Raw genomic sequence first — 14053 nt, 5'->3', positions numbered from 1 at the left:
TTGGTACACTTTTGTAACTTCCCCCGCTTCCAGACGTTTCCAAAATCTAATCAGACCTATTTGCACCTGAACATTCCAAGAGGTCAACCCTAGCTCTAACCTAATAGCCTGGATCATTGAGGAGCTACGGAGGGACAACAGTGATTTTAAACATTTCCCTTCTTCATTGTCCCAAGAACTTTTGCCGCCTAGACAGAGAATTTCTGCTTCATAATGCAGTTGCTGGGGGATCATTGCATTATAGGCCGTCAACAGGGGTCTATGTGACATATCACCATAACAACGATTGAATTCTTTCAGCCCACATACCGATAATTGGGCCTTTATTTTCAGCGCATCCAAATGCGTACCCCACTTTAAAGAATTGACAAACCAAATTCCAAGGTATTTATACTCATTAACAATGGTTAATTTGGTTTGTCCCAGATACCAATCAAACTTCATATTTCCCTTCCAAAAGCACAGGACTTTCGTTTTGTCCAGGTTTACTGTAAGGTTTTGCCGCACAATATGTGCTAAAAGCATTTGGCTTCCTTTGTAGAATCATCTCGGTCTGATCTATAATTACTAGATCATCGGCATACAGCAAACAGGACAAATGCTTCCCATTTACTTTTGGGCTAGCGCTTCTGACAGTCCCCAGTATGGAAGGCAGATCTGCCAGGAAAATAGCAAAAAGAAGCGGGGCCAAAACGCAGCCCTGTCTGAGGCCATTATTAATTGCTATTTCAGGAGCCAAGCCCCCCCCCATCGTGTCTTTAATAACCTGGGCCCAGTTCTGGCTGTGCAACTCCTGAATTATGAGCAGGAGGTCTTCAGGGACCTCATAGTTTTTCAGGGTCTACCATAAGCATTCTCTATCTACCAAATCAAAAGCCGCCCGGAAGTCCACGAAGCAGCAATGCAGCTTACCTTGCAGCTTCATGGACTTCTGCACCACTGCCCACAGGGCAAAGCAGTGGTTAATGATAGAATGTCCCTCCTTAAATCCTCCCTGTTTTACTGGCACAATCGACTGCTGCTCCACCCATTCCTTCAATCTGCCCAAGATTATTTTGGAGAACACCTTCTCTCCTATATCCAAAAAGTTGATCGATAGTTCTTTGGATCCTCCCCATCTACCTTTTTGTGGAGTGGTCTAATAACCAACCCTCTCCAAGATTTGGGGATATGGCCTGAATCCAATATAGCAGCAAACATATAGGATAATAATTCTGCCCTCCAGTCTATTTGAGTTTTAATTATAATGGCAGGTAAGTATTTGGGCCCTGCCGCACGAGTTAAATTTAACATCTTGATAGTTTCCTTTACTTTATCAGCAGTAAAATCTGTTTTTAAATCATCTACAGACCAACCCTGGTGAGCCTTTTCCTTACCTATTACGGGTACTTTGTTTGCCTCATACCATTCTCCCAAATATTCCACCCAAGCGGTCTCGTCCACTACGCAGCTCATGGTTCCCGGGATCCTACCAGAAGCATCCTGTACCAGCCTCCAAAAACCTTTGACATTTTTAGCTTCTATTGTTTCCCGCAGGTTTTCACAACACTTTTCTTTAAAAATTCTCTTCTGCATTCTTTTTTTTTTTTTTTTTTTTATAAAAACCTTTATTTTCAAAAGTCTGGACACAGCTATTCAGCCGACAACCCGGAGGTTCGGCAGCTTCGATAAAGAGGAACAGAGACGCGTCCACAGTACAGTGAAGGAGGAGTGCAAAGATTCCATTTTTAAATAAACACAAAACACACAACAACCCCCAGCAAGGCAAGAACACTGAATGCCCATGGTGATAGCCCCCCAGGGGAGGCAGGACCCCAATCATCTACCAGTTACAGTACTGTGAAAAGAGGAAGAAGGGGGACAGCAGAGGCCAAAGAAGTCCATTAACCATACTGAGCTGGAAAGAAGGTTAGGAGGAAAGCTGTTCCTCGGGGGGATCCAAATCAGGGGCAAGACAAATTCCCCCCCTGTATTGATTCCACCGCCCCCAGATGGCGTGCCACTTTCGAGGGCGGCCTCTAGCGCAATATACCGTCTTCTCCCTTAGCATACTCCAGTCCATATTTTCTTTCCACGCGGTCAATGTGGGGTGCCCCGCGGAGCCCCACAATCGCGCGATATCTCTCTTAGCGACCATGTTGCCCAGAGTCACCCATTGGGTCTGTGCCTCATCGTGGTCAGTGGGCCCCCAGACATTCAGGAGGCAACACCGCGCTTCCGGCTGCATAGCAATGCCCGTCACCTCCCCCATCACTGCATGGACTCTCCTCCAGAATTCCGTAATGACACCACATTCCCAAATGATATGCAGGAAAGTACCCACCATACCACATCCCCTCCTGCATAGGCCGTCCTCCGAGAATCCCATGTGAACCAGCCTTGGCCCCGTCACATACACTCGATGCAGTATTTTAAGCTGCACCAGCCTCAGACGCGACGGGATCGCAACCTCCTTAGGAGAGGAAACAGCAGACTGCCAATCCTCGTCATCCAACTCGAGGCCATCCCTAGTCCACTGGTCCCTCAGCCCCAGAAGCATATCCGCCCGGACGTTGATCAGCTTCTTATAGATGAGCGAGATGGTGCTCTCGGGCATATGGCCATCAAGGACCCGGTACTCCAAAGGAGAGGACTCAGGCACCTTCTCACCCTCTATGAGGACTGATCGGAGGGCGTGACGCACCTGAATATAGCGGAAAAACTCAGATGGCCCCAGCTCATACTCCTTCTGCAACTCTTCAAAGGACTTCACCCTCCCCTTAATCAGCACATCACCGACCCTGGAGATGCCGATCAAGTCCCATTTGTCAAATCCCTTTGTGTGCCAAAGCCTACCCAGTCTCTCAGATTCAAACAGCGGGGTAGCGAGGGTGAGCCTATCCTTCCAGCCCAGCGAGTCAGTTGCCACCTTCCACACACGCACCGCCACACCAGTGGGCCCCGTGAGGGACGAGTCCAGGGACCGCGAGTACAACGCCCTGTAATAATTACCACCACGCAGTAACCACCTGTCCATGGCATACCCAGGGTTGAGGGCAGGGCCATAAAACCCATGATTAATCGCACTCAGCTGGGTGGCCCAATAGTACCGTCGGATGTCTGGAAGCGCAATACCCCCGTCATACCATGGAAGCGTCAACTTTGCAATAGCTATTCGCGGCCGCCCATCCCACAGCAACGTTCGTTGGAGGCCTTCGACCTCCCGAAAGTAGTTGGCCGGTACCCAATCCAAAGTATTCTGCAGCGCGTAGAGGAACCGGGGAAGAGACATCATTTTGAACAGGGCCGCGCGCCCAACGAGGGAGAGCGGCAGCCTCCGCCAGCCCTCCACATCCCGCCTCAGGCGCGCTAGGGGGGGGGGAGGAGGTTCCTCTCATATCGCACAGCAGAGTCCATGGAGATAAAGATCCCCAGATACACGAAGCCCTGCTGAGCGACCTGGATCGAACAAGTTCGAGGGATCGGTGGAACCTCGCCACTAAGAACATATAAATACGATTTACTCCAGTTGATAACGAGACCCGAGTTCCTACCGAAAGATGTGAGTACGTCACAGACCACTATAAGTGATTTCTTGGGTGAGGCAAGATACAACAGGATGTCATCAGCATAGAGCGATATACGGTCCTCGTGTTCAGGCGACCACCTAAGTCCCCGTATATCCGGGTGCCAGCGTATCCACGCAGCCAGCGGCTCAAGGGCGAGGGCGAACAACAATGGCGACAGGGGACAACCTTGCCGAGTACCCCTCCCAAGCTGAAACGGAGTCGACGCCCGGCCATTTACCACCACACTCGCAAGAGGGCCCTCATACAGCAACCTCACCCAGCTCACAAAACCGTGGCCAAAGCCGAACTTGGTCAACACGGCCCACAAATATGCCCATTCCACCGTGTCAAAGGCCATCGTGGCATCGAGAGACGCCACAATAGCTGGTTCACGCAGCGTGCCCGCCCTGGCGATAACACCATGAAGGCGCCGAAGATTTAACGCTGTGTTACGGTGCGGGATGAATCCGGATTGATCAGGGTGGACCAAGTCACCGAGTACCCTAATCAATCGGGCCGCCAGGATTTTAGCCAGAATCTTCGGCTCTGCGTTAAGGAGTGAGATAGGCCTATACGAGGCGCACTTATCTCGGGGTTTGCCCTCTTTGTGTATAACCACAATCGTCGCCAGTCGCTGATCCAACGGGAGGGCCCCACTCCCCCGCGCCTCCACGAACATGGCGCGCAGGTGAGGGGCGACCCTATCCGGAAACAGCTTGTACAGGTCGACCGGCAAGCCGTTCGGACCCGAGGCCTTGCCCGAGTTCAACGCGCGGATAGCCCCCGCCACCTCATCGACCGTTATGTCACCATCTAGATCGTCCCTATCTATATCGGAGAGACAGGGCAATGCAATATCACGCAGGAGGTCACGCGAGTCCTCGGGCGGCCTGTCCGACACTGAGGCATAAACCATACGGAAATAGTCCGAGAAACACTGTACAATCCTCTCAGGTTCCACAATCACCTCTCCCCCCTCTCCCGTCAACTCCGGCACTACTCTATTGACCCGTTCTTTTTTGTCCAGCCAAGCCAGGAGATTCCCGGCCTTGTCACCAACATCATACAGACGGCCCTGCTGTTCCCTACTGAGGGTCTTAGCGGCATTCGTCACCAGGTCCTTATACTCGGATTGCTTCAAGCACAGCTCATGCAGTGAGGCCTCTGTAACCTCCTCCTCCAGCGCTCCCTCCAAAGCCGCGATCTCCTCCTCAACCTGCAATACCTCGCCATCTCTCCGCCGCTTGGCAGCCACTACAAGGGAGAGGGCTTCCCCTCGCAGTACGGTCTTAAATGCTTCCCACAGCGACACCGCCGAGTCCACGGATCCCTGATTGTCCTTGAAAAAATTATCTACTGTCTTTACCAGCGCGCTGCGCATCTTGGGGTCTCGGAAATACCAAGGGTTGATAGCGGCCATCCTTCCCCCTCCCTCCCGACCCAGATCCAGCCTGACCCACACTGGCGAATGGTCAGATATACCACGCGCCGTGTGCCTGGCCTCGGACACCAATGAGGCATGCGCAGCCAGAGTGAGTAGGTAATCAATCCTGGAAAGGCTACCATGCGCCCCGGAGTGGAAAGTGTATTGACTCTGTGTGGGGTGCCGGAGCCTCCAGCAATCTATCAGGCCAAGCGTGTCTAGAAAGTCTGGAAGCCACTTCTGAGCCCCCCCTGTGTCTCTGGGCGGGTATCTATCCAGCAGACCGGAGCCAACAGCGTTGAAATCCCCTCCCACCACAAGCATACCCTCCGGGAGATCCAGCAAGGCCCTACCCAGATCTGTGAACGTGGAGGCCTGCAGGGCCGGCGGGACATAAACCGAAACTAAAACCAAAGTTCTTCCTTCCCACCGCCCCGCCACCGCCACAAACCTCCCCCTATCATCAACAATGGTGGAGTCCACCTCAAATGGTAGCGAGGCTCTGACTAGGATGCCCACACCCCTGGACCCAGAGGAGAATCCCGAATGAGCTATGAATTTATAACCCTTCCTATTCAGGGCATAGCACGTATTACCTATAAGATGCGTCTCCTGCAGCAGGGCAACATCCGGCAATGACCGTTTCAAGAATTGCAAAACAATCCCACGCTTAATGCGATCCCCCAAACCATTAACATTCCAGCTTATAACACTTAAACCCCTACCCCCCATCCCCAAACGGAAAGAGGCCCACCCCACACCCGAAGAGCCACCATGGAACAGTCCTGGAAATAATCACTATGCCTTGCGGAAACAAACCCCCCAACAACAAACCCAAAATCCCGGAAACCCCCCCCACCCTGCACCCCTGCTGCAGCTTACAAAGCCCCCCCAACTTGCAGTGTGCCTGTCGCCCTACCAAACCCAAAATCTACAAAAAGTACCCTTAGGGAGGAAAGAGCTCCCCTCGTCCTCCCACAACCTCCGTATTTACTGCAAGTCATTATCTAAAGTCAGTCCGAGTCAGTCCGGTTCCGAAGACATCAACCTTGTTCATCCCGGCCACTGTCCCCGTCTACGGCAGTGTCCTCTTCCGTGCGTCGTCGAGGCAGAGCGTCCAGCCATTCATCCGCCATGGCAGGCGACTCAAAGAAGAATGTTCGGTCTTCAAACACCACACGTAGTCTGGCAGGGAAGAGCATGGCGTATTTCAGTTCCCTCTCCCGAAGCCTCCTCTTCACCCCCAGGAAGCCCTGCCGCTGCCTCTGCACCTGCTGGGTGAAGTCAGGATAGAAATTCACCGACGCGTTCTGGAAGGGGACCGGGCCCGTTACCCTCGAGGCCTGCAGGATAGCGTCCCGGTCTCGAAAATGAAAGAGCCGGGCGACAATCGGCCTCGGTGGGGCTCCCACCTTGGGCCGCCCACCTGGCACTCTATGGGCCCTCTCAACTGCGAAGAACTTCCCTAGACCCTTAGGCTGCAGATGGTTGAGCACCAAGTCCTCCACGAGCAGGTCCACTGAAGTCTCGTCCGAGGACTCCGGGACCCCGATAACGCGCACGTTGTTGCGCCTGGCCCGGCTCTCGAAGTCCTCCAGCCGACGGGCGGCGAGATCACTCTCGGTCCGCAACTTACGGACCTCGGTCTGCAGGTCCGAGACATCATCGGCGAGGCCCGTGGTCTTGATGTCCAGGGATTTGACCCGTTCATTTGTTTTGCCCAAGTCCGCGCGGATCAGATTAACATCCACCAAGATGGTATCCACTTTGTGCGCCAGGGCATCAAACTGTCTCCCAATCGAAGTCTGCAGCCCGTCAAGTGCGCCCATGACATCCTGCAGTGAGAGCTCCGGGGCCAAGGGCGAAGCAGTCTTCTGTGTTTCCGGGGACTGGCTCGGTGCACCCGGTGACCCCCTCTGCTGGGCATAGCGGTCCATGTTATTGGCTTGAGTATAGGCTCCCCGCCTGGTGGCCTTAGGCTTCGGCCGGTCCACCTCTGCTTTGCCCGACATGGTGGGCTCAAGCAAGTCGGTTCAAACAGGACTGCCCTCTCTCAGCGAGAGAGATCAGGAGTGCTCCGTCTTACGATGGGTCGCCAGTGTGGCATGCAGAGCGTCCAAATGATAATAAAGCAGCCGTGAGCACTCCCTGGGCTGGGCCGACAAAGGGCGAGAAAGTGAAAGGATAGGGACCTCCGTCCGGCAGTTCACACCTCGCCTGGCCGCTGTTGTTCAATTAGAGGTCGGGCATACTGCCAACTCGAGCCCCTGGCATCCCTCGGAGATAGGCCTCAATCTTCCGCCATGCATAACTCCGGTTCCCGGTGGGCGATTCGACCTCGGGTGGCATCGATCGCCTCCCTGACAAGTCATCTACACGATGCCATGCATACAAACAGGATTATATACAGGATAGACGACGGAGGGCACGAGGGTCTCGGGAGCTCAAAGCTCACGCGGCCATCTTGGTCAAGCGCTAGGCTCCTCCCTCTTCTGCATTCTTAACAAGGTTTTATATTCTTTCCTTAGTCAGATTTACTAGACTTTCCTGGTCATTTCTAATCCTCAGGCGTCTCTCTATTCTCCGTATTATTCTTTTTTTGCTTTTACACGCTAGATTAAACCACCGGGTTGCCTTCCTTGTCTAGATTGTGCATTTGCATTGCCTTGTTTCTTACTTTTTAAGAGAACTCTAAGGCATAGTACAGCCTGTTCTATTTTACCCACGAACCATTCTACCTTCTGATCTATGGCACATTCAATATTTAAATTGTGTTGGAAATTTGCTAGTTTCGCTAAATACTCATCTGTTAATTTTGTAGACAGGCATTTAGGGTATGTCAAATCTTGAGGGAGGACTCTTTCACTGTGGCTTACTGTCCCCTAAATAATTCACAATACAGGGCATTATGATCGCTATCTTTGCACCTGATTACCCGGAACCTTTTTACTATATCATAGTTCCAGGCATGAATCAATATATAATCTATTGGGCAAGATTGATTACCTAGTATGAAGGTCTGTGTCGCTGGACGATCGGGGTCCATCCTTGCATTCAGGCAGAATAATCTCTTAGAACCTAAAACATTTCCAAGTGCTTCAACCTGTTTAGAAGATGAGCACATGGGGAAGTCAGCTAACCTTATATCATAGGAGCTTAGAATTTCATGAAACTATGGGTCTATCTTTTCAACATTTAATTTGTGATTAAAATCTCCCATTATGACCACCAGATCATTTTCATACACTTCGCCTAAGGTATTCAAATCTTCTCTAAAAAGCCCCATTTCAATTTCATACTCCTCTTGGGAACCCCATTGTATATAAACATTTACGAGAATCAAGTGAGCATTCTTTATTTCAATAACCAGTTGGGAAATCTTACCAGCCAGCAGCCATTTACATGTTGTATTTATTTGCTTCACCTTCCTCGCAATCCTATTTGAGGCAAGTGTCATGATCCCCCCCGGATGATCGGCCAAATCTTTTCTTTTTACTGGTAAGCTTATGAATTTGAACAAAGCCTTCAACCACCGGGGTATTGTCGCATAGCCATGTTTCCTGCAAACAAATGATATCAGCACCCTGTGCTACGTAATTTAAGCTTTCCACCTTTGTTTGCCCTCCAAGTCCATTGATTTTCCATTAAACCATTTTCAGGCTATGTGACAACCCGGTGCCCTAATCGATATCGCTGAGACAGCCTGACCCATCCAGATGCCATGAGGATGTACTTAACTGGCTATTTCCAAGAATCCAGTTCTCCCAGTACTTACTGGGCTCTGTGTTCTCAACTACTATGTTCATATTTGCTCTTTCCCCACCAGCCCCAGCTAGCAATATCACTTGCCTTCTCCCCAAGCCTGCATGATTTTTCCAAAAGGCACTGCCTCGCTGGTTTGCCCCTTCCGCTTCTGCCTCTGATATTATCCTTATCCCTTCTTTTAATATCTCCTTTTCAGCCTTTAAAATTGCTACCTTAACCAGCCCTGAGTAAACATGAACCTTGGTACATTCATTGCCTTTATTATTGAGGCTAAAACCTACCTGTCTCAGGTATTTTGTCCCAATTTCTTTCAGGCTAGGGCATTTTGCAAAAGAGAATAAGAGTTGGGACTTCCCAACTTTTCCTTCTTTCTAGTTTGTATATTTGTTCTGTTTCCCCCCTCTACAAGTTTCCTTGGGGATTCTTTACCTCGCTGCCTCTTTTCACAAGTTTCCAATCTTTTACCCTCCCTACAGGCATTTTCAATACATTTTTGTGGGGTCCTTTTTCCTCCCAATTCTGCTGGTGCCAGATTGGATAAACACTCCTGGTTCCTCCTTTCACGTCTGCTATTGGGATGGAATCCTAACTCATTTGATTCTACTCGTATCTGCTCCACCTTATCCCTTCCTTTTTTTAAGCCCTTCTTTCTTCCCTGTGGCTGAATATGCTTTCTTGGGCAATACCAAAAATTCTGGTGCCTATACCCGGCGAGCTCTACCCGTCTCCTAATCAACATAGGACATCTGGAGATATACACATCATGCTGGTCATTTGCTTGAGCTACAACCCCTGTCCTACATTCAATTGGGGGATCTGGCACCGGTCTAACTATAGATGGCAAATGAGCCCTGATCCCCTGAAGTACTTCTACCATTTTTTAAGGTGAATTTCATGATTATTTAGCAAGGTATTATTTAACACTGAAATTTCTAACAGTCCTAGCAAGGTTTTTTGCAGCATCAGCATTGTGTCCAACATTGAGCCCGAGGGTGAAGCGGATATATCTAAGCCCAATGTGCTGTTGCGCACCACTTCTTCCAAGGACTTATGACCTTGAGTTCCTGAATGGCCAAACTCTTATCGGACTTAGGCCTTGTAGCCAGTTTCAGCAAGTCACTTCGATCTCCCAAGTCTTTAAAAAGATTCCCCTCCATTTCTACTTCTTCTGCTACTTCTATTTCTTCGACGCCAGACGAAGAAAATATCCGAGGGGATGATGAAAGTCTTGGTTCCAAGGGGGGGTCAATTCGGCTCATATCTCTTTGGATAAGAGATTGGTTGACAAGGTCCGGGGGGAAATATTCATTAGCCTCCAATACATTTAGCTGCTCCTTATCGAGGTCTTGATCTTGAGCTTTCACAGGCGTTGGTGCCTTTTTAAAATGTTTGCCCACAAAATCCTTTATTGATTTGGACACTAGCCCCCTCCCCCCCTTTCATGCTGACTAAAGATTTTTTAGGTAGGGTGGTCTTCTTTGAATTCCTCTTAAGAACCTTTTTCCCCATAATCCTCGTGACCGTCCATATTTCCATCCATACCCTCCCCTAGGGACCCATTTTCATCTGTAGTCTCATTACTCAGTGATGGGGGTTCTTTGCGTACTTTCCTTATTTTTAACTTCCTTGGTGCCATCTTACTAGAAAGTCTCCTTCTGTCTTTTGAGTTAAAAACTATTTTAAATGCGGTACGGGAGTAAAAAACGAATCCGGAGGGACAGACAACTTCCTTATACCCACTCGCTGCCTCTTTCCTCTACTTCTTGGTCTGGTCCCTGGTGTGTATACTAGCTTAGTGACTTTTTGGACTCAACAAGATTTCCCACATAAGTAATTAAAAAAAACACTCACCTCTGCTGTGTGCTAAGCTGGCTGACCGTGATTCCCGCTTGGGACTTTAGAACGCTAATGTAAATTGGCCCTTCAGTCTTCAATCAAGGTGCTCAATCAAGGTCTGGGGACCGGGGGCCAAGGATTTTGGGCCCTCACCACTGTGGTTGTACAAACTTCTTTCAAACCCCCACTCTCGGGGCTCCCGAGCGCGGGCACGTTCCCGCTGCTTATTTCGCTTCACCGCCACTGCCAAATCCGTTTTTTTCTTTTTTTCAGGTCCCTTCCACGTTCGCCAAAAACTAAGAGAACAGATGGAATGGTGCAGGCTACCAGGCGTCTCGTGCTCCTGAATATATTAAAAACAAGGGGGCACCACTTCCCTCATGCCTATGTAATCTCCTAGAGCCTCCTGATCCCGCTTCGATGAGACACCAAGCTCCGATGAGCTCTGCAGCCCGTTATACGTGGTACGTAGATCGATGCACGACAGCCACACACAGCAGAGTGTTAATAGAGTTAAATATTGCCCTCATGATACAGGAATGTGTCTAGCAAGTCCTATGCCACCATCCAGTCTCCGGAGTCTAGGGCGGACAAGACCTGAGCCAGAGTGAGCATTTTGAACATTTCCTTTTTAAGAACCTAGTTGAAGGCTCAAAGATCTAGGTTAGGACGAAGGCCCTTGTCCTTTTTCAGGACCACAAAGTAGAGGGAATAGCAACCACAGCCTACTTCTGGTGCTGGAACCCTCTCTAAGGCTCCCTTGGCTAAGAGAGTCCGGACTTCCTTTTGAAGCAAGTTCAGGTGGTCTTCCATCAGCCGGCCGTAAGTCGCAATCATCGAGGAGGGGTGGTCTCAAGGTGAGGGAGTAGCCCCATTGGACTATCTGAAGAACCCACCTGTCTGATGTGATGTTTTGCCAGCAGTGGAGGTGTTGGTCGATCTTGCTACCAACTGGCTGCCCATGATCTTGAAGAATTGGACTAGGAAGGTTTGGAGTCTGCCTGGGGAGGAGTGGACTGACTCGACCTCTGACCTACAGTGTCAAAAGGAGCCACGGACATGCAGAGGTTGTTGAACTTGTGCGGTCTTGTGGCTGGGATATGGCTGGCACGGCTGAAACCCCCTTACAAAAGGGGTGGAAAGCAGTAAGGGATGGGTGGTCACTGAGAGGCCCAAGGACTTGGCCATAGCCTGTGAGTCCTTAAAGTCCTCTAGGGCCATGTATGCCTGGTGTCCGACAAGACGGGTGCCATCAAAAGGCATGTCCATAATGGAAGCCTGGGCATCCCCAAAAAGCCAGAAGTTCTCAACCTGGAATGGTGTCGAACAGCCACCGTAGAGGACATCGCTCTGCCCAGCGAGTCAGTTGTGTAAAGCCCATTTTGCTAATCTCTGATACTGCTTGGGAGAGAATGGCCCGTGCCTACTTCGGGGACTGGGGCAGCGCAACTGTTTCCCACAAGGAGTGGGAGTAACGGCCCAATAGGCATGCTGTGTTCACAGACTGCAATGCAAGGCTGGTGGAATAAAAAATCTTCTTGCCCCAACTATCCAGCCTCTTGAAATCCCTGTCCGGGGATGCAGAGGGGAACGCGCCTTGTGATGTAGAGTCTTGGACCACCAAGCTCTTGGGGGTAGGGTGGTTGGTGAGGAATTTTGGATGACCTGATGCAGGGCAATGGCGGCGGGCTACTGTTCTTTTCGCAGGAGCCCCTGAGCTGGGCTTGGACCAGGTTCCCAGAAGGAAATCAGTCAACGCCTGGTTGAAAGGCAGGAGGGGTTCTGAGGAAGAGGCACACAGCTGCAGAACCTCTGTCAAGATGTTCGTCTTGACTTCCACCAAAGTAGCTGAAGGTCCATGACCTCAGCTGCCCTTCTCATCACCATAGCATATGAAGCTCCCTCCTCTGTAGTCAAGGTAGAGGAAGAAAACAGGCCAGAATATGTAGAGGTATCTAGTCCACTGGCCTCACCCAATTCCTCATACCTGTTCATTTCGTGCTCAGGCACATCTTGTACAGGGTCCAGAGACCTCTGCCAATCTTCTTCAATTCCTAGCCCTTCAAAATAGGGCTGAGGAACCGACCGAGGACCCAAGGGTGCTATCAGCGCCAGAATCGGCGTCAGTAAGTGCCGATCCGGGCCATTAGGGATAAGAATGGGGCTGGCACAGCCAGGGGACGCCAGCGGCATCGGGAGTTGGCGGGGCCAGGGAAAGTCGCAGTGGTATAACCGGCATCAGTCTGGATCTGCACCAGATCCATTGGGGGGGACATTGGTACCGGGCCAGAGCTTCCGGCATGGAATCCGATGGAGCCCCCTCTCTGAGCCTCCAGGTCCAAAAGAGCAACAGGTGGGTCAGGTCACCCAAATATGAGAACCATGGCATGATGAAGTTCTTTAAGCTGGGAGGGTCTCTCCAGCTCTTGGAAAGGCAGGGAAGTGCAGAGCCAACCCAGGTGCAGGTTCCGCAGAATGAGGCCTAAAGTGCAGAGACTCCTCCGTCACGTTGTCTTTCTTAGACTTCTTGAGTTTCTTATGCCTCTCACCTGACTGACCCGACGAATTCGAGTGAGAGGACGAGGACTTAGGACTCTCGGAGTGGTGCCTGGACCTTCCTCTCCACTGGGACCTCCATGCCGAACAGCGAGTAGCCAAGCGCCGGACTGCAAGCCGCTTTAGTGACCGCTCCCTCAAAGCATTCAGAGCCATAGCCCAGCAGTCGGAGCACGACTTAGAGTCGTGGGCGGGCCCCAGGCACCAGAGACAAATTAGATGCGGACCAGTCAACGACATGGCACAATAGCAGGCGCCTAAGGGTTTGAAATCAGAAAACTTATTTGACATGTTGAAAACCTACACACTAAAAATATTCAACAGAATGTCAAAAAAGCCTGTCAAAAGATGACAGAGGGCAGCTCTGTTCACGTATATGCGCTAGATGGTGCAGAAAGCAAAGAACTGACATCAGTGCCCCAAGGTGGCGCCTATATAGATAACGTGCATGCCACTTCAGGAGTGGACAACGTCATACGGGGCAAACCAATGCCACCTTCCGGCACGCAAGGGTATTGCTTGAGCAAAAGTCTTCTGGATCCAGCCTGATGCCTAGGAAATTCTAATGTAAAGAATCTGTGCTAGATGTCTCTTATCAGATAAGTAGCTTTTCCACTTAAAACCATAATTGGGAGATATAGTCCTCAATTTTCAAACAGTTCCCTCTTCCTTATAGAAACTGCTCGAAAGGGAGAGTTCCACGAAGTTCATGGGGATGAAAAAAAAAGTGTAAAAAGCTTTCTTATTTTTTTATAATGCACCTTCATTGATTGTCCTCCAACTTCAGATCTTATATCCTGATCAACTAATGCAAGTTGTATCTGCTGTGTCTCCGAATTTCAAGTGGACATTCCTTTCATTAAGCCACTGAAAAAAGCTCAAAGTTTGCTCTGTCCCGGTTAAAATGACGACCACGTCTTAAAAA

This window comes from Triturus cristatus, chromosome 12 (genome assembly GCF_964204655.1).
Source record: "Triturus cristatus chromosome 12, aTriCri1.1, whole genome shotgun sequence".
Lineage (NCBI taxonomy): Eukaryota > Metazoa > Chordata > Amphibia > Caudata > Salamandridae > Triturus > Triturus cristatus.
Note: the sequence above shows the minus strand (reverse complement) of the source record.